The sequence below is a fragment of the Tachypleus tridentatus genome, chromosome 7 (assembly GCF_004210375.1).
Source record: "Tachypleus tridentatus isolate NWPU-2018 chromosome 7, ASM421037v1, whole genome shotgun sequence".
In the NCBI taxonomy this organism is placed as follows: Eukaryota; Metazoa; Arthropoda; class Merostomata; order Xiphosura; family Limulidae; genus Tachypleus; species Tachypleus tridentatus.
In genome coordinates this window covers 144,587,263-144,611,828 of record NC_134831.1, presented here as the reverse complement: position 1 = coordinate 144,611,828, position 24,566 = coordinate 144,587,263, and the positions used below count along the sequence as shown (strand labels likewise).

General features: G+C 33.7%; 1 protein-coding gene and 1 long non-coding RNA gene across 20 annotated transcripts in view; one reads left to right on the top strand and one right to left on the bottom strand.

Moving 5' to 3' along the window:
• The window catches only part of LOC143256811 (uncharacterized), a 222,196-nt gene that overhangs the window by 143,065 nt on the left and 54,565 nt on the right, over window positions 1-24,566 (bottom strand). For 4 of the 19 annotated variants that reach the window (XR_013031513.1, XR_013031510.1, XR_013031511.1 and 1 more), the window contains exon 5: window positions 8,533-8,648. The exons of the other annotated variants lie outside the window; for them this stretch is intronic. The gene's annotated coding sequence lies outside the window, so the exon portion shown is untranslated. The remainder of the gene's footprint in view (window positions 1-8,532; window positions 8,649-24,566) is intronic. 19 annotated transcript variants of the gene reach the window in all.
• On the top strand, window positions 401-24,034 carry LOC143256813 (uncharacterized). The gene is made up of 2 exons (XR_013031524.1): window positions 401-1,154; window positions 23,772-24,034. It is a non-coding gene; the product is annotated as an uncharacterized LOC143256813 (long non-coding RNA).

The window sequence follows — 24,566 nt, the reverse complement described above, 5'->3', positions numbered from 1 at the left end:
TTTGTTTATGGCTTAAAATTTATGGTTATAATATATATCCGTATATATACTAACGTGCTTTTCATAATTTAATCTGAGGGTCGCGGGTTCGAATACTCATCACACCAAACATGTTCGTCTTTTTAGCCGTGGAAGTGTTATACTGTGACGGTCAATCCCACTATTCGTTGGTACAAAAGTAGCTCAAAAGTTGGCGGTGGGTGGTGATAACTAGCTGCCTTCCCTCTAGTCTTACACTGCTAAATTAGGGACGGTTATCACAGATATCTCTCGAGTAGCTTTGCGCGAAATTCAAACAAACAAACAAACCTTAAATCTCGGTCTAAACTAGCGTTTAAAAAATTCTGATAAATTATTTATATTTTAATGAGCCACGAATAACAGAAATGAATTTCTTATAACAGTTGATGTCTGTAAGGAATTAAATCGTGCAAGATAATTACTTTTACAATTGTGAACATCGATTGTTGGACGTACATATGTATATTTGCAGCTTAGACTGGAAATAATTAAGATATTCCCATCAACACTGAATCTGTTACAGTTTAACACCATTTTAGAACAGCGCTGCACATTCACTAGCGAGCCTCGCCCATAATGATGAGTCATCCTATTATTCGGGTTATCCTTTGTTTCCGACCACGATCTCTTCCATCAAGTTCGGTTAGAATCCATAGATGCATGCGCAGAGCCTTGAGGCAGATGTGCAGCTTTCTGGACCGGGATCAAAGGGTTGAAGCTACCTCTATTGGCAGCCAGTAGTAGAACAGGAGAGGGGGGAGGAAGAAAGCAGAAGAGGGAAGGAAAGAGTGAGGGGAGATTGATGAGAACTTGTACAGAATAATGTGTATAGCTTACCAGACCGCAGAGATTACCATTAGACTAACAGAAGCATTCCGCTCCCAGTTCTGCAGCCACCGTTTGCATTCGTTAGCTTAGGAGCATGCAAATTAGCTTACCCAACTGTCTACAAAAGAGAGGCATACCATAACGTCAGTAAGAATCTTGCAAGGTCTTGAAAACTGAGACGCCAAAAAGCAACCATTAAAGACCCAGCAGCAGAAGATTTCTGATTACGAGTGTGGAGATTAGAGAAGTTAATGATGCGATTATTATATTTAAAGAACGGAAAAGATGTGTTAGTTTGGTGGCAGGTTAGTTCAAGAATTCAATAGTTTACGATTTTAAAGTAAAAAAAGAACGAACGAATTTTGTGTTGATATTTTAACACAGAATATTAATTTTATTTTATCAAAACTTGTTGTGGGTCAATGAAGTTATTTTGATTGGTCATAAGAAAATGTTAAAACTTTAAATGCCCAATCAGTACTTAGTACTTAAAAAAATGTTTTTCTAGTTATTTGTTACAGTTTTACAAAACACCGCAGATTTGTTCTAAAGTTCAACAAATATCTTGATGATTTACCTTTAAGCATATTTGTTTTGTTTTTTCTAGATAAACATTTAAAAAAACTAAAATATATTAGTGTATTTATATAAACGTTACCATAAGTTATTTTCTTAAAGCTAATGTTCTTTTATATCAAACTTGAACATGAATCGTTTTAAGCATGCATGTTTTAAGACTTAATAGTAGTTTATAACATCTGTGTCGTACTGTTAATAATTATTTCCCTTATTGTTTACAGTGAGCACAATGGAAAGTAATAATTTTAGCATCAAGCTGCAATTCATATTTTAACGTATAATAATCAAGTTGCTAAAAATGATCAGTATGTGCAACGTAGTTTCTGAAACAGGGCGTTTCACCGGTCCTGGTTTGGTTTGTTTTGAATTTTGCGCAAAGCTACACGAGGACTATCTGCGTATCTGCTTTATCCATTGTGGGGAATCGAACCTCGGATTTATTGTTATAAGTCTATAGACTTGCCGCTGTCCCACCAGGGGACGTGGCGAGTAGAACATAATGTGTAGATTAGTCATATACATAGTTACGTCCAACACGAAAAATTATAGTAAACTCACACTAAGATAGAATTTTATGTACTCACACTTTGTTAAAGACATGACCTTAGCCTTATAATAAAGGATCTTCATTCCACCGTAGACACTTCTTATATATTATGTATGTTGCATACGATTAAAAAAAACTATATTTTTAATATGAATTTCAAATAAGAAGTGAATATTAGAAACGCTAAATTAATTTTTCTGTAATTATTAGAAACATGATTACGGTATTACAATTAATAACGTTTGTTAGAGAGATTTTCAAATTTCAAGTTTAATTTTCTGTAATGCGGTGATTTATATAATATTTACTGCACACACATAAGCTCCAAACTTCTCTGCTCTCCCCTGATTTAGGGTTAAATGTGTGTGTGTGTGTGCTTTCTTTTTGCAAAGCCACATCTGACTATCTGCTGATTCCACCGTTAGGGTTAAGTTTGATGGTTCGTTTCTCGCGGTTGGTACGGTACAGAGATATCTGTATGTAAATTTGTACTAAAACAGAATTTTCGCTTCCATACAATTTTATACAATTTCATTATTCTTTTTTTTTAAGTTAAGCACAAAACTATACAGTGTACTATCTGTATTCTGCACACCACGAGTATCGAAACTCAATTTCTAGCATTGCAAATCCGCCATTAGCGAATATATTTTCATTAACAAAACTTTATAAATGTTTATACAGTCTTACGGTATAAATTCATTGAAATTACAAGCAAAGGAAAGACTTGCTGAGATTCAGGTTGAGGAAGAGAGAAATTTTTAACATATTTGGTCTCTCATGCCCCTACTCTCTGATGGCTCAGCGGTAAGTCCGTGGGCTTGCATGATTACAAATTGGGCACAGATAGTCCATTGCGTAACTTTGCGCAGAACAACAAACCCAAAACAAAAACAGTCATGACAACAAATGCAAGAAAAACAGCGCCTGAACGAATCGTACCGTGTACTTGAAGTTTTAGTTATTCATACTATTTCTCAAGACAGCAAAAATAAGAAAGCCACTTACCAGCTCTTTCGAAATTTCAAGTGTTCTTTTAGTCTGAAAGAAGGGGTTTGTTAAACGATATTTTTTAGTACATGGCTGACAACAATGGCGCAGTAAGAAAGCGGTTCTTCAAGTGCAATGCACCTTGAAATATTTCTCCATTACTATGTGTAATTATAGGAAGCGCAGTGTATTTAATATCCTTACTCCCCACTAAATGTTCTGTAACACATAACCTGCAAATGATCTTCGAGCATATTTTATTTTAAAGGCTTAATTATTTCTGATGCTGTTGCATACAAGTAGAAATACGCCAGTTCATGTTGATATTGCCAAATAAACTTTTGTTTAAAAGTTGCTGATTAAAAAACAAAATGAATAAAATCTGGAATAAACAAAACGGTAACAACTAGAAAAAATTAAAATTCGTCATAATATTTTCTAAGCTTATTGAAAAGTTAGACTAACATTCTAATATGTTAGGCCTAAACAATGAGCTATTTTAAATTTTACGCCTACAAGAATTCCTTGACTTTGGATATGCAAAGGGCATTATATGAACCATAGTTGAATGAGTTACTACTGTCAATTCAGTGGTAAGTCTAGTGGCTTTAATCTCCGACATATCATCTTTCCAGATTTTTATAAAGGATCCTTTTCACGACATTTTTAGAGTCCCGTGCAAAGCGAATAACAACAAAAAATAAAGTAACAAATCATGTGAAGATGAAAGCTCTCTCCTCGTCGTGGTACTGCTGCTAAGATCATTTCCTTTAAACACATGAAGAAGCTGAACAACATTTAGCTGTTTCAGGACTGCGCACAAGTCTTCCAAATGTTGAAGGAGTGTGATGCATTTCGACTCTGAATAGATTTGTTGAATCTCATCTATACCCTATTTTGATTGTAGAGAATTCTCAAAGGATTTTTTTGTGAGTGGACAAACTAACTAGACATGAGCTATATAATGAATTCACATATTCTAAGCTTGTACCACCATTATGAAGCTTCCAACTGTCTGAGTTTGTAGTAGGAAAACTTACCATGCAAAGCGTTCCGTTTTTTTTTTTTTTTTTTTTGGGGGGCGGGCGTGTCTTTGTGGCTACCGTGATCTAACTGTGAATCCGGGTGTTCGCGGCTCGTTGCCGCAAAATCTCGCTCCACACATCGGAGCCGTGGGCGCTCAAAGAGTAATGGCTACGTTCCACTGTCTCGTGAGATAATAGTAGCGTTTTTTAAAATTCTCTCAGTTCAAAATTAGGTATGGTTTTCGCATATCTTCATTTGTGTAGCTGTGAGCAAAAATTCTGAAATAAACTTTTCATGTTGAGTTATAATACCATTACTCTGTATCGTTTTACTAACTTTCGCACATAATGCATTTTACTTGTTTGCTATTTATGAGCTATAATACCATTCTTCAGTATCATTTTACTAACTTTCACACATAATATACATTACTTGGTTGCTATTACTGAGCTATAATACCATTCTTCAGTATCATTTTACTAACTTTCACACATAATATACATTACTTGGTTGCTGTTACTGAGCTATAATACCATTCTTCAGTATCATTTTACTGACTTTCACACACGAAGTATCTTACTTGTATGTTATCTCGTTAACTAATCTCTGCATTCACGTTTCCATTTTATTATTAGTAGTGTGTGAAAAGAAACGATATAATGACTTTGCTATGATTTATTTATCATTTTCATTTTTGTGCTATCTTTTATCTACTCTTACTTAAAAAATTCTGAAATTCTTTTCTTTCGGCCATTTATCATCGGCTCTAATTAAGGGTTTTGATATAATACATTGTATGCTTTAAAATTATCTTTGATATTGGATACCTTATCTATCATCAAAGTTTTCGTGTGAGCTAGTATAGCCATATATTTTAGTTATCAAACCAAGTAAGAATTATACCTCTCATTCAGTTAAGCAGATCCAATTTAAACTTTGTTTGAAGTAATTAATATGTTCAAAATACTTCCTCGAACACTCTGTGAAACAGACCATTTCACTGCCAGCAAAACTTGTTTTGTATGATTCAGAGACAGATACGAAATTTTAATATACATGAGAATGCAAAAGTAATTTTTTCTTATTAATTAGCGTTATCAGATAACAACCAATAATCGTGCTAAGCAATAATGACGTTGGTTATATAGAACACAAGACATCACTTCTCAACATTATTTAAGTACAATACGTTTTCTCCATTGTTCAGTATGCTTCATGACAGAAATTTGTAAAACCAAGTTGTGGTGATCGAAGCAAATTAACCAAGTCATTTCAAAAATTCTCAGAGTACGAAAAAAGTGAAGCCTTTGGGTAAGCGCTAGCTATCAAAACTCTCAACTGTATTCGTTTCAAAACAAGAGTAAATAATTTATTATCAAGTAAAACATTTACAAATGGACGGATAAAAAATATTAGAACGATCATTCGCTACTTATGTTCATCTTAATGGGAAGAAAAAACCCAGTTTTCATATGAAAATTTCTTAGACAATTAATTATTTATTTTTATAGTAATCAAGTTTAATTCTGTCTAATTTCCACTGAGCTGCATATTTAGAAAAATAACTTTCATAAGTTATCGTGACATTTAAATGGTATGGTTATTGAATCTCAAAACTCTTAGATATACAAAATATGGCCCTCTTCGTTGAAGAGTGTTTATAAGTATTCATAGATCTTTTCAAACGTGTATAATTACATAGCTCTGAAGTATATTAGATTAGTTACAAAATGTCAAAATTGATTTTGTTTCCGTTTCAAAAAATCCGTCAAGTAAATTAGACCTTCATTTTTTTCCTTAAATTAATATCTTCCTTGAATGTTGAGTTTATATAGCCCATTTCATTATTTGTGAAATCTAAATTACAAATACGAAAAATAGGAGTGACATACGTACTCAGATTCAGTATGCTTAAAATATTATTAGAAAAATATGAGAGAGAAATTCAGTCTTGTATCTGTGTGGAGACAATTTTGTGAATAAAGAACATCACCAATAGTTATTTTTAACATTTTGTTTTATAAAGGAGATGTGTAATTCTGAATATTTATAAGAACAAAAATATATTGAATAACAAGATAACAAATTCAACCTAAGTAAGACGGTTTTTTTTTTCCATTATTTCACTTTACCTGAAAAACTAGGCATATGCATGAAACCTTGACTGACTTGAAAACAAAAGGCATAAGACTTTCGAAACGTCATCCTCTACACTTGTGTCTCCACAACAGACAGTTGCTGTCCATTCTACAAAGTTTCATCATGAATAATCTGCCTAAACAATCTATTAAAGAATAGGCATATGCACTTCTTAACAAATAGTTCATTATACTTTATAGCATTGAACTTGGACAGTTTTCTTTATAGATATTATTTTAAAAAATGATGCTTAATGTTGAAGTTCAGCCATGGTTTTCTGTATTATTTTTTCTATCTACTACAAATTCTTGATTTTACATGGTTGCAAAAAACATGGTGGAGGTTCTTATTGAAATAAAAGTGTACTCAAACAGGACGACACCAGTTATTTAAGCATTGAGACGTGTAAAATCATGCAATGTTTCTGGTACAACAGCCTTATTTCATCAGACCAAGGTACTTTACACAGAAAAGTTAAAATGGTTTAAGCCTTCAAAGCACACAAGCTAAAATAAAGAAATTGAGTTGAAGTGTATATTTTTATATGATTGGTGTGATTAAATAAAAGATGTTATAACCGTATTCTTGCCTTATTTCACATTAAAAAATAAATAGGTTTTATGTTGAGATTTATTTTGTATAACCTTATACAGGATTATATGTTTGTAACATTCACCTTAAAACTTGTAACAGTTTTGTTTGTTTTGGAATTTCGCACAAAGCTACTCGAGGGCTATCTGTGCTAGCCGTCCCTAATTTAGCAGTGTAAGACTAGAGGGAAGGCAGCTAGTCATCACCACCCACCGCCAACTCTTGGGCTACTCTTTTACCAACGAATAGTGGGATTGACCGTCACATTATAACGCCCCCACGGCTGGGAGGGCGAGCATGTTTGGCGCGATGCGGGCGCGAACCCGCGACCCTCGGATTACGAGTCGCACGCCTTACGCGCTAGGCTATGCCAGGCCCCACTTGTAACAGAGTGAAAAAGGAAAATCCTCCTTAGATAAAACTTCACTAAAAACTAAATAGTTCATGGTACAAAAATGTATCTTCTAAGTTAAACATTTACATTCAGTTATTATTTATGCATTTCAATAAATAGTTATGTTCAAGATCTATAGATTGTTGCTACAAATGCACATTTAAAGTACTGACCATTTCAAACACGCGAAGGCGTAATTGATGCAGTCGATATTTTTTGTCAGACGGTTTGACATTGGAGTAAGAACTGTAATTGAAAAACAAAACTACTTTTATATTTTCCACGCAGTATTATACATTTGTGTTTGTTATTGAGAAACTGCGGATGGTTAAGCGATGAAAACTGTAAAAGAAGAAAAAAAAAAAGAGGTCTGAAATTCCTTGTTTGGATAGCCAGTTCTGGCCACTCTTTGAAGTAAGGAAAGATTTCTTGTCGCATGTCATAAAATTTTCTTGCTATGCTTGTGTTATTATCCTTTGTACTGTATCCGGGTTCTTTGTATAAATTTCTTTTCTTACTCAGTATTCTAATGCAGTAAACTAATATTTTCAGGGTGGTTATTTCATCAACTTGTGTGAGATTTCACCAAATCTTGGGCGACGTCTGGTAGTCATTCTCAGGGGTTCTCACACTCCTAGAACAAGCTGCCCCTTTTCTCCTACGTATCAGCTTATAACTCTTCGATTCGCTGGTTGTTCCAGTCTAATCTTACCTTTTGAAGTATTTATTTAGCATTCTTTTAACAAATAATACCTCCAACACAACAAAATATCTGGTTACTGAGCTGCAAAATCGAACCATTATAATGTTAAAAACAGAGAAACCTGTGTCAATACTGACAATATTTTTATACAAATCAAACCAGCAATTTCTTCAATTTGAAATGTTTCATCTTGTCCCAATTACACATGTCTGCAACGGTTTTATTTCTTGAAATTTTTATATGTGCTACTGTAATTCCTGTACGCTAAATCCGGTATGATATTCATTTTTTTTCCATCAGGTACGGATTTTTCACGAAACGTCATATGTAATTTTTACATAAGTAAATAATTTACACTGAAATCGGGTCAGATTTTGTTATTTTTAAAATTCTGACAACTACTGGCTATAGATTTCTCTAGACCAATCGTGAAGTGAAACTGTTATCGCTCATAGGAGAATCCAAACATTTTAATAAAAAAAATGATTATGGTCAACGAAATATTAATTTGATTTATGTAAGAGTCTTTTTAAAATTTTATAAAAAAAATCTAATGAGATAGAAAAAAAATAATAGTACTTTCGAAATCTGCATAGCTGAATTACAGAAAGTCCATTATTAAAACCAAAACAATTTTTATGAAATTTAGTTTCGCAGGCCTGTGTATTCAGTACACTAGCTAGATAAATATTTCAAATTCCAAACTCCACCTACTTTACTATAACTTTGTCACCTCCTTGTTCTTCACACAGGCCCTGATCTTGTCTTTAATCGTGATTCACAGTTATCAAGGTTCGCCATTATTCAATATGTGAGGTTTCTTGTTTCTACTGTAATCAGAAATTTTTTACGTGTAAAGTCACATATACAAACTGGGACACGTTTGTGGATAATTTACCTCATTTATATCAAAACTATCTCAGCCAAGATGAAATATTCTAAGGCCCGGCATGGCCAGGTGGGTTAAGGCGTTCGATTCGTAATCTGAGGGTCGCGGGTTCGAATCCCGGTCGCACCAAACATGCTCGCTCTTTCAGCCGTGGGGGCGTTATAATCATTATGGTCAATCCCACTATTCATTGGTAAAAGAGCAGCCCAAGAGTTGGCGGTGGGTGGTGATGACTAGCTGCCTTCCCCCTAGTCTTACACTGTTAAATTAGGGACGGCTAGCACAGACAGCCCTCGAGTAGCTTTGTGCGAAATTCAAAAACAAACAAAAATATTCTAATTACTATAAAATTTATAAGAATAAAAAGCGATATTAAATATCTTAACATTTCGGACGATAATATTTATAAATTATGTTATTTATTTATATTTCCTCTCTTGCATATTATTGCTGGCTATTTAACATAAATATGATACACGTTTTCTTAATGGCAATCTAATTGTAATGTTTGATTAGAAATAAAACAAAGCATATCTTTAGATATTTAATCAGCACAAGTTAAAATTATATGGTCATTATGTGCATGTATTTTCTGATGTTAATATAAGTTAAAATTCTAATCTTTAGATAAGGTCAATTCTATTGTCATTATGAATATAAATTTCTAATGTTAACACAAGGTCAATTCTATTACCATTATGATTATATGTTTCTAATTTTAATACAAGGCCAATCTTATTACCATTATGAATATATATATCTGATGTTTACATCTATTTAACTTCTTTGATTATTATGTGCAGTTATTTATGATTACGATTTTCAAGAGTTTCTTACAGTTTTATTGAAAAATTAGCTACAGTTGCCTTGTAGTACAGACTAACGTCAGATTTGGTTTAGCGTACCTGAAAAGTTAACAATGTACATAAACAAATAAATTCAGAGTCGTGCTCTGCAGAGCCCTCTATGGTTGAGATACCATGGATATTGAGTTCTGCATCAAAACTTTAAATATGGCCGTGTGTGGAGCAAGGTGAGTGACAGAATATGTACTTTCCACTCACACATATACATTTTGTATAAAAAAAAGGAAAGAAAGGCACCAATAACAATTACACATTTCTTCAAATAGAACACCAGCTTTGCTATTTATGGCATACAAATCAGCGAACATACGTGCCACATTTTGTTTGTACAATAACATAACAAAAAGCAGAAGTGAGACCAATGAGCACGTGCCTAGAAAGGGGAATTTTCCTTTGTACATTCACATGTCTCAAGGACTAAAAATGACTTTATGTCTTTGTCTTCAATTGTAAGCTGAACTATGTTTCAAAAACAACAAGCTATTGTGCTTCGGTCACACTTTCAACTTAATTAGATGTTAATGTTTTGTATAATCGTTCGTTTGTATTTGAGATAAACTATTTAAGAAATATTTCCTTCCCCATAAACCTAAATTTACATTGTTTTATTTTTCAATTAAAAAGATGTATTTCTGTTCTAGTGTGTTGCTTTAACGTCAATATAATTAATAGTTTTGGTGGAAATAAAAAGTAGAAGAGTACTATAGGTCGTTGTTTAAGCGCAAAGCTACACAACGTGCTATCTTTGTTCTGTTTACTGTGTAGAATCGAACCCCATACTTTAGCAATTATAAGTTCGTAAACTCACCGTTAAACCAGTGGACCAATAAAAAAAATTATAAATAACTTTCTTTAAAACTCTTCCTTGCGGTAAACGAAATAACATATTTTTAAGCAAAACGCATGTACATTAATAGTGAAACGAATTTTCAAACTTTAGATGCTTTTAAACTTGTTAAAATGGAATTTGTATTTTATTGTTAATACTTTGATCTTTAACATGCAACTAATAAAAGTTTTGGTGCGGATATATTACACTAAAAAGTGTATTTATATATTTTTAATTCGAATAACATGTATATTTCATTCTTCAGTATTTTGGCTATCATCTTCATCAGTCACTCAGATGATAAAGGTTGGACGAAATTCTTCTGCTGGGTCTACATTGTGATTGCCTTTAATTGCGACGATTTGTAATATATTTTTGAAATATAAAAATCCTGTTTTCATAAAAAGATTTTTAAATATTTTCGTGAAATTGATATTAAATTTCAAGCATACAAAACCTAAAAAAGAAAACATTATTTTTTAATGAATAATGTATTTCAATTTAAAGAAATTTAACTTAAAATGTCGAAGTTAAAATAACTTATAGTCTGTTATAATAAGAAATTAATCACATGTATGATTCTGATGAATGGTCGAGGATGAGGCAGTTAAAACGCGGTCCTGTTAGAGATATTCACAAATTTCTTTGTTTTCTTTTGGGAATTAAGTACAAAGCTACACAATGAGCTATCTGTGCTCTGCCCACCAAGTGTAGTGAAACCTGATTTCTAACGGTGTGAGTCCGCATATATTCCGCTGTGACACTGGGGTGGAGGTTCCTGAAGTAATGGAACCGCTAAGAGGAATACTGAAAATGAAAAAAAAACAAAACAAAAACATTTTGGGAATAAATTAAAATGTCTAATTTCACAAATTCGTTTTGTTTCGTAAATGATTCATATTTCCAACTTAATTCAGTACATACAACCTCAGGAAAGGAAGCTAGGCGACAAAAACTGTATTCATGAAAAAAATTACTTTCCATTCCAGCAAAGTTCTTATCTACAAAGAACTTTCTGCGTTCTGTAATCACTAATAAATATTTTAAGTATCTTTATTTCCTACTGTAATGAATTGTAACACAAGATTGAGTTTTGTGTGATACAATAAAAATGTATTATAGAAATTACTGTGTTGAAAAATTACAATACAAGTGATCTAAGTTCAGTCTCTCGCATGAGTAGCTTGTCTCTTTCTATTGGTTCTTAAGTTGATATTCAGTTCTATTAAACTGAAGAATAAAGGTTTATTTATTAATTAGAAATTAATTCGCTCGTAAAAAATGTTAGTCTTAAGTATATGAATGATCTGATTGTTATCAGATACAAAGTTTCACAAGAAACTATTTTTGTTATGCTCATCCCGAGTATAAGACTCGAATTTTAGCGTTATAAGCCCTCAGATGTAAAGATGAACCATTGGAGGGGGGGGACATAAATAGATAAATAACATTTACCCATATACTTAGAGGCATTACAGCACTTCCAAACTTTTCAGGATACTGATACACACCAGTAGACATCAAAGTAATTGGAAACTGACGAAGGTCATGTTTACACACATCTTTCTAATGTAAGGGTAGCTACAGTGGAACAAATTTATCAATGTATAACGCTGTTTTCATTGAACCGGAATATAGCTAAGAACAAGTCCTCGTGAACATATTACCATTTATTCCATCTACTCTGTCTACCTGTCTGTGATTGGTTCTGGAATAGCTACTCCAAAAGATTACGTCATTTTCAACAGATTCAAAACATACATGAGTCCAAAATAGTGATAGATGAGACATTTTGATGACTTTATTTTTATTATGGTGGTTCGTACGACAAAACGGATAGGAAAAATATTATTATGAATTGCCTAAGTATTAGAGGGTATTCACTTAAAAAGAAACAATATCATTATATGATGCATCCACACTATTATCTTTATTCATCTGCACCATGTGCCTCATTAAGATAAAGACAATCTTGGCTCTAATTAATTGTCAAATATGTGCTATATATTTGGTTATCACATAATGTTGTGAGGTAAGAGATTAGTGTGTATTGTAACATGTTTTTCATGGGACTGGAAATAAGCACCAGTTTCTATAAGATATAAAAACATGTTTGCCTGGTTAAGCTGGTGAAATGATTAGACTACAGGTGTTGCCTTTATTTTACACCCCTTCCCCACATAAATCAGTGGCTTAGCGGCAAGTTTGAATGCTTATAACGGCAAAAACTGGTCTTCGATACCCGTCATAACAACAATACAAAATCCACTTGTGTAGCTTAGAGCTTTAAAACATTCACACAGAACACTTCAAGGCTGATAATCGCTTTCCCACAGTTAATTTGACAAGGATTAAAGTAATTCTTGATGACAAGAAACCCACTTGAAATAACAATGTATCTCAGAACGGCTGGTATAGGTATTAACACTTTTATTGATAAGCAGGTTAACCTGAAGATCACCTAGGAAGGTCGAAACGCTGTTCTCTGCTTATCAATAGAAGTGTTAATACCCGTTTCAGCCGTTCTGAGATACAACGATTAAAGTGAGAGTATTTTTTGTTGTTCCTTCTTTCGGCAACTTGGCTGCTGTTGATTAGAGTATGTTGCACAATGCGTAGACTGGGTTTCTGAGATGGGCCAACTTAACATTTTTATCACTGAAACACTGCATCTTCTTGAATGTAAATCAATTTAGTATTGCGTAATTATTAATATAACTCGCTACAATTAAAACTTAAGTTATATCTAATATAAAATATTTATATCTTTGTTACGTTCAAAACATTATCGTCATTTTAATGTTATGCAGTTGCTGAACAACATGTTAATAAAGAATTGTAAGTATTATAGCTTGCGTTTTTTTCAAGTGTAAGACACAACATAATTATTTTGTTTTACTTAATATGTTTTTGATAAGTGCCTCAAACCCTCAGCAGCTAATATAACTTACCTGAAATTGTTACGTCACATATTATGTATCATGTTCGAGAACAGTCTCGAGAGAACGCGCATGAACATTCAGAGATGAGGGTAAATTTTATAAATAAAACATGTTTACAAATAATTCAGAAACCGATAAAGACAAAGCAGTTAAAATGAGGAGTAACCAAACAAATATCTCAAACCAAGACACATTTTAGTGAGAATGAATGAAACAGATATTAAATTAATCAAAGATTAAAACCAATCAACATTTTTAAGTTAATAATTATTTACAAAACGTGTAAAAAGCTAAGAAAAGTTCAAAGCGGTAAAGAAGAAAGAGAAAATAGACACACGAAATTCAAAAACAGCAGAAAAACTGGATACTTGACACAGATTTTGATACTAAGTACACCGCCAGAATCAACAGTTGGTAATGTACTGAAAGAAAGTGACGACCAGTCATTATAAAAATCATCGTAGTAACATAAGGGAACTTCCTGTATTTTTAAAAAGAAATAACAAAGGTAATACGTTATCAAAAATTATTTAATTAATAAAATATGGACATGACATATATACGTTAAAGGCGTTTTTCCCACATATTACAAATCAGTTTGGAAGACAATTTTCAGATGGTAACTACTTCTGGAAAATTAAAACCACGTACGAGGAGCCACATCTATGGTTGACGCATTCTTTAAAACTTAACGCAGTATTCTGTATCTGTTTTCATGCAGATTGTTTACTGAAAGGAAAGCTGACTGACTTATAAAAGTGTTTGTTCTGAAAGATCACTAGAAAAGTAGTTTCTGTATGTGGTGTCTTGGGAAATAAAATAAATTAATTTTTCGGTTGGAAACGAATTCTAAAATAAACAGGATAGATCAAAATTCAATGCAAATCAGACAATAGAATTTAACAGGCGATGTAATAGGATATTTGAAACAGATTTACTTTTAGCAGAGGGAATCAAACTTTTCGAGGTTAAATTACCTTACAAAAGTAAGTTTTTTACCTCAGTGAAACTGATGATAAAGTATTGAATATAACAGTCAGCGATGGGTTGTGGTGACCATCTGCCTTCCATCTAGTTTATTATTTCAAAACTGTGGACGAATACCGGCAGCTAGATTTTTGTGTAAGTGTAGCTTTGCGTGAAAATTATGAAAGAAACAAAAAACATTTTTTTTAAATTACGCGCAAAGCTAATCGAGGGCTATCTGCGCTAGCCGTCCCTAATTTAGCAGTGTAAAATTAAAGGGAAGGCAGCTAGCCATCACCACCCACCGCCAACTCTCGGGCTACTCTTTTACCAATGAATAGTGGGATTGACCGTAACATTATAACGCCCTCACGGCTGAAAGGGCGAGCATGTTTGGTGTGACCGGGATTCGAACCCGCGATCCTCGGATTACAAGTCGAACGCCTTAACACACTTGGCCATGCTGGGCCCTAATTTATGTATTGAAAATGTTCTACAATTAAATACTTGTAACGGACTCAGAATGTTGTTGTGACAGCTATGCCTCGCTATTTTCACACTCATTTTGCACCTTTGAAGTTTTAGGAAACAAACTAACGTCTTTGTACACACATGATTCCATATATCAGTTCCTTACTTCACAAAAATCATACACAATCAGAGCACACTTGTTGCACCAAAACACAACTTTATGATACATTAACAAAGCATTGTGTGTACACTTTTTTATTTGTTATTGTTTATGCTATGCCCATGATTACTTAAGATCTTTGTAACCCAATTTTCAATTTATTTTATTGTGACACAGTAGACCATATCACACCCTCATTGTAATTTATATCCTTTATATTTAAACCGCAATGCTTTCGTCAGATTATATATAATAACTCACCTAAAAAGATGATGATTCTAGCTACACTGACTCTACATTTTCGTTCCAGTTTCATTACGGTTTAATCAATAATTATTACAAATAAATAACGTAAAAATTATCTTCAAGGTATTGAACTCATTTAAGATACTTTATTGGCTTTGACAACAAAATTCTAACAAACAGACTGCCGGAAGGTAATAACGAACAGAAACTCGTTGAAATAAACTGCATCAATGAAGTTAATAACGTATTTTTATTTGTTTATTTTAGTTCACCAATCTTATGAAGTCCAAATATTTCGTGTACACTTATTTTTATTGAAATAAAAATTATAGTAATATTACATAGCCAGATATGTCGTAAGTACCTTCTTTTTGCTGCAATGCGTAACCGTTTAAATTTATGGTGTCCACAGATAGTTCTAGTCTAGACGGGTGTCTTCCAAAGCTTTCTGCCAATACTGGAATTTCTGGTATTAATTCTGATGGACATGAGTAAAACAGCTTGTACTGTGCATATAATTTACATTTACGAGTGCGTGTTTTGTATTATTTTCTTTTTCTGTGGACTTCATTGCAGTACAAGTCTAAACATTATCTCCAGAAGATATGAGGTCAAAATGGTGCTGAACAGAGTATTGAAATATCAACTTTCACGTAAATATTACTAAGACTTTAAGAATGGCGAAAACTCGATATAATTATTTACAAAGGTCCTGTTTCCTAGTGGTAAAGTTGAAGACTTATAACTCTAAAATTGAGGGTTCGTTCTTCGATATAGACACAGCACACATAGACCAATACGCAGTTTTCAGCTAAAGTACCCACTGTGTTTCTTTATTTCATTTCTGTTTTTAACTAGAATATACTTTTAGTCATATAATTATTTTAATATCATACTAATGTTTTTTTTACAAAATCGTAAAAACAACAACAACATAAAAATGAAAACGTTAGCCAATTTATTTTGCATTACGTAAATCTTATGGTTGTCTATTTGTATACATACATCAGTTTAAAACATCAAAATAATCTTTGCCCGTTAAAGTTCGAAAATGAAGGTTCTACATAAATTGTTTATTGTTTACCTCATTATTCAGAGGATGTGGTAAAGCAAATTGCCACAGAGAGACGTAGATAAAATACCCCTTGACTAGAATGATTAGCAATTGGTTGATATAAAAAAAGAAATTAAAAACGCCTATAACGGTGTTAAAAGATAAACTTTAACGTTTTACTGGGTTAGTTCAGCTTCATCAAGGTATTTCGATCTCTGCTGTGTTTGTCGTAACCCAGATGGTCTAAGGAGTTCTGCATTGAAAGAAATGTGTTTTCTGTATGTATACACAACAAATATTAGTGGAGTTAGAATACTACTATTAAGCACTAATCTAATTCTTGAAAATCTCTAATGGAAGTGACTAGATTAAAACTGTAGTGTATAAAATGAAACAGGCATAGTACTAATGTCTTATGACCAGTCTTTGCTGGTTTGTGAAAGGTACACACACCATGGTAATAGTATATTGTGGTAGAACAAAGAAAACAATTACATTAAGTAATAAAGAGATGTTCTTGTATATTTATTAATGAGCTATGAGCGTAACTTCTTTACTTAAAATAGGAGCATTTAAATTACCTAAATTATAAACAAAATATGACGGTGTGAACAGTGTTAATTAATTCTAGAGGTAAGGTTTCTACCAGACTTTGAATACTAAAATTCTCCACAATGGTTGTTCTAATGACGAAGAAACGCTTTCAAGAACAAATCAAAAGTGGAATTTTGCGATTTTCATGACTAAGCCATGGCTGTTATTTAATAGCTTAGATATTACACCATTTTAAAACAAGTTCTACGCATGTCTATCAATAACAACATACTGAAACAACTGTAACAGTGTTTCCCAAAAAGACTTCTTCAAGAGCAATAACTGGTCTTTACAAAAGAAATATAGAATGACAGGACAGATAATAAAGCACTTAGCCATTCCTAATATTGAAATGATAGAATAGAAGTAAGACAGCTAGTTCAGCCATCCCTAATGTTGAACTGATAGAATGAAGGTAAGGCAGCTAGTTCACCCATCTCTATTGTTGAACTGATAGAATAGAGGTAAGCCAGCTAGTTCAGCCATCTCTAATGTTGAACTGATAGAATAGAGGTAAGGCAGCTAGTTCAGCCATCTCTAATGTTGAACTGATAGAATGAAGGTAAGGCAGCTAGCTGAAAGCACTCGTTGGCAAGTAAAGATAATTTTTATTTTATTTTATAATCCTCCCACAAAATAGAACGCGAGTTTATAGTAACGGAACACAAGCTATAGACCCTCTGATTCAAAGTCAAGCAAACTAAGAACCACACTAGACCCGGCCCCCTAGTGGATTAGGGACTATAAACCTTTTCTCCTCACTTCTTAAATCTCCCAGTCAAGCACTTTTAATGCTGAAACACATGTACGTGTATTCATAACACTAACAAATTACGCAGGATCAAAAGCAATAGGGACCTTCCAAACTCTTTCAAGAAGAAAAACGTTTTTGAAGAAAAATAAAATGGTTGATGTAGAATCCTCAAAATAAATACCCAATCCTTTAGACTGTACTTACTGCTAATAAGTTCTGCTCAACTTTTACACAATAGAAATCCAGATGAAATGATGTGATTTTAATTACCGCGGGTTCGGAATTCATTCATCACATCGTGCCACACTATCATGCTTGATGGCCATTTTTCTCCATATATAGGCAGTGAAACCTACGGAAACGTGTTTTTTTTTTCATAGTTTTAACACGACTACATAATTTAATGTAATTATCATTACATCCGTGCCACTTTATTACAACCGCATAAGGACCTACATTTTAACTCTTTTAATTCAAGTCAAAGGATTATATTTACCTCTTTAAATCCAAATGAGAGGATGTAAGTCTTTTTTAATCTAAATTATCGGAATTATCTTTTGTATTGTTTTACTCTAGGTTGTGCATTTTATACTTGTTTTTTGAATTTCGCGAAATGCTAGACGAGAGCTATCTGCGCTAGCAGTCTCTAATATAGCAGTGTAAAATTAGAGGGAAGGCAGCTAGTCATCACCACCAACTCTTGGGCTACTCTTTTACTAACAAATACTAGAATTGATCGTAATATCATAACGCCCCCATGACCGAAAGAGCGAGTATGTTTGGTGTGACGGGGATTCGAACCCTCGACCCACAGATTACGAGTCGAGCGCCCTACCCGCCTGGCTCTGCCGCGTCTTGTTTTTAGGATATAGAGGACACTCAAGCGTTCATTCACATGACCTTAATACTTCACTTGTTTCTTTGTTGTTAGACATTAAACTGAACAATGGACTATATGTGCTGTGCCTACAACGGGTATCGAAACCCGATTTGTAGATACAGTAAATTTTGAGACATACTGCTGAATCACTGATAAAGCTAGGTTATAGTCGGCGTTTCACAAAAGTTGAGTAAAACAATAATGAATATACATTATAAGTGAAACAAACAACAAGAAACATTACTAATTAACTTTGTTTTAAACATCCAAAAATAATAAACGTATAAATGTAGAGAGTAGTCGGCTCTTGCATTTGAATATAATTAATTAAAGTTTCAATTGAATAATGATGACATCTTCCGTTTGTATCATTATTATTATCATTACACTAATGAAACTAAGAGATATGAAAGACATTTCTATCTTTATCGACGTTGAGAATGAATTTAAATGCCAAACTCATTTAGATTATGCATGAGATGCGTTGAGGCAAAGGCACGCATTTACCCAGACGCTAGATAAACCAAGACGAAGACAGCAACAAAATCGAACATTTAGTTTGCAATTTAGTAGCACAGGGGACGCTGTTGTCTCTACCTCTGTGTTTGGTAATCGTCGCTATTATCACCAGAAATCGGGTTCTGTTAAATTTTAGAAGGCTGGACAATGCATAACTCGTTCCAACACTTGGGCAGCAAACACTTGGGGTCTGGGGGGATACCATATTAAGATTGATTTCAAGCAGTTTGAAAAAAGAAAAACGTAATTTATTCGCCTCGTTTCGCCAGATGATTTGGAACAGTACAAAAAAGAAAAGTATTGTGTCTTCCCTTCTTCTGTTCCGCTTAGAGTGAAAGTTTAAAAAGAATCTTAATGGAAACAGTTCTTCTGTGTACATGTTGTTTCCGTGCATGTAGAAAGGTTACACGTGTATATGTTATTCATTATCGAGTTAGTGCACGAACCACAAACAATTCGTGTGAAAGTAGAGATGTTATAAAGCTGTGAAAAATACACGTTTCACACAATTTTTATTTGGAATAAAAGGTTTCTCACCTTTAAATCTTAATCAGTAAATAAGAATTAACGAGTTAAAATTGGAATATTAAGTTATTAATATCCATAGGTGGAGGTAAAATACGAAAAGTAAAAGTTTTAGTTAGAAAAATACAACTCAGCATTCGTGGAATATATAAATATGTAGAAAATATGTCTACCACAATGTGACTGATTTACTGTTTGGTTCGTGTTGAATTTCGCGCAAAACTACACGAGGGCTATCTGCGCTAGCTGTCCCTAATTTTGCAGTGTAAGACTAGAGAGAAGGCTGCTCTTTTACCAACGAATAATGGGATTGACTGAACATCATAACGCCCCCACGGCTGAAAGGGCAAGCGTGTTTGGTTTTCCCAAAGTTCTACTGATACATAAGGGGAAGGCAACAAATTAATAGCACCCACCGCCAACTCTATAATTACTAATTTCTGATCAAAGTCGTGTTCATTGCGAACCTTCGACCCCAACGTTTGAAGCTCGGTGTTGTGAATATAGATCGCGAACCATGAGACCGGATTCACGCCATCTGGTACGCTATCTTCACAAGTCACTCGCGGCATTGTGCAATGTAGTCTGTTACACGAAACAGATTTCGTCGGAAAATAATTTAAAGAATGAAGTTTACAGAATACTTACTTTTAACTTAAAACGAATTCGCCAACTCTTAAAATGATACAATTTTGGGGATAAATAATTTTTTTTTATATTCTGACATGCAGTAACGTATATATATTTTAACAGATGTTAATATTTTACTTAGTTTATAGATTTAAAGTTTTGCAAAATTTAACTTGTTTATATTAGGAATGTTTTACAATCATACGTTATCAGGAAAGGTCTGGGCCTGACATGGCTTGGTGGTTAGGGCGCTCGACTAGCAACCTGAGTCGCGGATTCGAATTCTTGCCATTCCAGCCGTGGAGGCATTATAATGTGATTTTCAATCCCTCTATTCGTTGGTAAAAGAGCAACCCAAGGGTTTGCGGTGAGTGGTATTAACTATCTGCCTTCCTTTTAGTTTATTATTGCAGATAGCTCTCATGTACCTTCGAGAGAAATTCAAACCAAACCTTTAAGGGTTTGCACTGAAACAGTGACTGAACCTCGAACTGTAACGTTACAATCCCTTAATCTTACACTTGATCCATCGAGAATATTAGAAACAGTATTGCTATGTTGTACTTATAACTTAGTTAACTATAGCTATCTGTTGCCTTCCTTAGTTGTGAACTACCAACTAGAGTCTGGCAGCAGTCTGGCAGCAGTTCTCTACCACCCACAATCGACACTAATAATTCATCCACAGAGTGTGGAGAACATTCTGTGGCACCTTGCCGATTCTAAACGGGCTCACTAACTAGGAAATACAGAGTTTCATCACAGGGCTAACCTGCGCTAGAGGTCTCTGACTTAACCATTTAGTCTGCATACCGCGCTTATTTTCAACCTGAACACTATCATTATATATACCACAGAGCCAACCCGCGCCCCTACCAAGAAAAAAAAAGATAGAAAACATAGTATGGCTTGGTGGTTTTATAATGTCATGGTAGAAATTGGATCTTCATTGAAAAATATCGACAAAACAGAAATATTGGAACAGTTATACTGGTTTTAAACCTAAAAGAATGTACATGCACAAACAACTTCTTAGATAAAATAGATTGGACACAAATTAAAATCGACTGAAGAAATGTGGATTAGAAGTAAAAACAAAGCAACTTGGTTATTGTTAGTCTCAATTAAATAACCTTCGTTGGGACTAAATATGATCAGTTCGATGTTTATGATAAAAAACTGGCCCGGCATGGTCAGGTGGTTAAGACTCATCATCTGAGGGTCGCGGGTTCGAATCCCCGTCGCACCAAATATGCTCGCTATTTCAGCCGTGGGGGCGTTATATTGTGACGCTCAGTCCCACTATTCGTTGGTAAAAGAGTAGTCTAAGAGTTGGCGATGGATGGTGATGACAAGTTGCCTTCCCTCTAGTCTTACACTGCATAATTAGGAACGGCTAACGCAGGTAGCCCTAGTGTAGATTTGCGCAAAATTTAAACAAACAATCAAAACTATCTAGTATTTTGTAATCTATAGGGATACTATACCATACAAAAATAACAAACTAAACTAATGATTTTGATGGATGCTAATCATAAAGTGTAACAGATCCAAAGCCTCTTTTTAATGATAATAAAACTGAATTAAGTGAAACGTTGAAAAACGCTTGTTTTTTTTATATTAAATCTAATTCGGATATCGATTGATAATATACCTTAATTTCACCAAGTTCGAGTTTACAGATAAGAGATAGATTTATTTGTAAGGAATATTTTTCACTGGGATATTCTGGGTTACTTGTAAAGGAAAACAGTTTTCGTAAGGATAATCTGATGCGAACATATAGAACTAGTCCATTGTGTAATTGCAATCCCAATTATTTCATGAATAAAGCAGACGTGTTCCGCTGAAAGAAAATACAAAAAATGATTGAAAGCAGTATCCGTACCTGCTCTTTCAACTAACAATAATCTTGACAGTGAGGGTATCTGATGGTGACAAATATACGAAAATAATATTGCTTTTCCAGTCCCTTATTTCCAAACTCAATACAAAACACTGTTGTAAGGTTAAGTATAAAAAAATGTAATGACGTGTCGAATGACAAAATATTCTCTTGTCCCAACACTTTTACACAGCATTGTGTAAAGAACTATTTTCATCAGAAATTATAAAAAGATTTAATTATCAAATGTCATATGATAATCGTGATTAGGTCAGGTGTTACCATAGATATTTTAAACCTCGATAATTAGAAATTAAAATATAGGCTAAATGTATGACATAACGAGAAGTAACGAGAATAAATGTTTAATACAATGGGAATAGAAACAAAAGACACACATTACATTTGTAAAATAACATGAGTGCAATTTGAAGATACTAAAGACACACTAAATGTGTAACATTAGGTTACTGAAGACATACTAAAAGTGTAAGTAATTACAACAAATAACTGGAAAACAGAGTAAAATTACAATAAATGTATTTGTCTTTTGTCACACGCAGGTATTACACAATATAATGTATTCATATTCCACAGTGGAGATTAAACCCCGAACATTAGCGTTATAAGCCGTTAAGTAAATGTACAAGAATTAAAAGGAAGATTGGAAAGCAGGTTGAGTAATAAAGATTGAAATAAATGTAAATGAAAAATGGCATACATGGTAAATTCAAAGTTTAATATACATTCATCAAAGTGTGTATAACATTAGACAATAGTAGTTACATAAATATAAAAAGTACTCACTATGTGACTTCTTTATGCTGTAGAATTAACATGCTTTACTTACGTCAACATAATTATAACGACACATTGCTATTGTCAGAACTTTCAAAATAAGTAATTTCTGACTGTTGCATGTTTTAAGACAAAGTACAATGAACATGATATTGTTGAAATACTTAAAAAATAAAGTTTGAGAGTGAATAAAACGTGCAATGAAACGACGTTATTTTTGTTTTTGTTTGTTTGTTTTGAATTTCGTGCAAAGCTACTCAAGGACTATCTGCGCTAGCCGTCCCTAATTTAACAGTGTAAGACTAGATGGAAGGGAGCTAGTCATCAACACCCACCGCCAACTCTTGAGCTACTCTTTTACCAACGAATAATGGGATTGACCGCACATCATAACGCTCCCACGGCTGAAAGGGCGAGCATATTTGGTGTGACGGGGATTCCAACCCGCGACCTTTGGATTACGAGTCGAGCGCCTTAATTATCTGGTCATGCCGGGCCATTATGAAAAGGCCTTTACGTTGTGGTAGGAAGTAGAACCTAGATCGTATTGGAAAAGCATGCGTGTGCTATGACTATTCTATTAACTGTCTTATTGCTTTCAAGATGAGTGTCCAGATTCCGCTCACGTATTTGCTAGATTGGCTGATTGTCTTCCTAACAGAGAAAGACTTCTATACCTCTAATTAATTGGTAGAACAAATACCCTAACAAAGATAGAAGGAGCCAACAGAATCTGGATACCCCTCTTGAAAGCATAGGGTTATGCAAAGGTGTTGTCATTTTTGGTTATCTGAAGGACGATATGTTCCAATTCGTTTCTCGTTTTCTATTTTTAATTAAAGAAGTGGCAGGACGTACAATGATATTACAACTAGATATATTTTTCAACAGGAAAAACTAACCATCACTCACCTGTAGTTTAATATATTTTCTATTTTCTTATAGATCTCTACAGCACATCGAGAAAATTGTTGACGTGGGATTGAAGTGGCTTTACCTTGAGGCCAACAAAGAGAAATAATCATTAGTCTAGTATAAAAAAATGTGAGAGAATTTTGTGTTTGTCACGAAGCTTTATCTGTGAAACAGCAGATGAAAAAGGATTGAGTAAGACATGAAGGCCTGTTTTCCAGTAGATGGAGGTAAAATAATCTTGTAGCCAACCTTAGCAGCTCAACAAAAAGTGGAAATAAATCAATCAATCATCATTTGGCTTAACTTCTTCATTTTTTATTATATTTTGTATAAAGGTGTTGGAACAAGAAAATTCTATTTCCATTAGGTATTAATGAGGAACTGGATATATACCATCAAGTTGCAAAGCTGTACGTTGGTATATTCGCACTGTGACAACCGCAAGGCTCGAACCCAGAAATTTAGTTTTTTTGAGCCCTCAAACGTATCGCTGAGCCACCGTGGGATTAAAATTCTAGTGTCTGAACATAAGTAGTTGTTCTACGAAATCTATATAATCGCAAAAAAAATATGTGAATGTATTTTCTTTCTAACTCTCACAATGGACTCCTGGTGGTTCAGCGTTAAATCTGAGAGCCTCTAACGCTAAAAATCCTGTTTCGACATCTGCGGCGAACAGAGCGGAGATAGCTCACTGTGTAGCTTCGTGCTCCACAACGAACAAATTGTTGTAATGGTGAAAATTAATAATAAAAATAGCACGTGAACTCATGATGATAATTCAATCCAAGTACAGAAACAACAATAGAAAAATTAAACTATAAA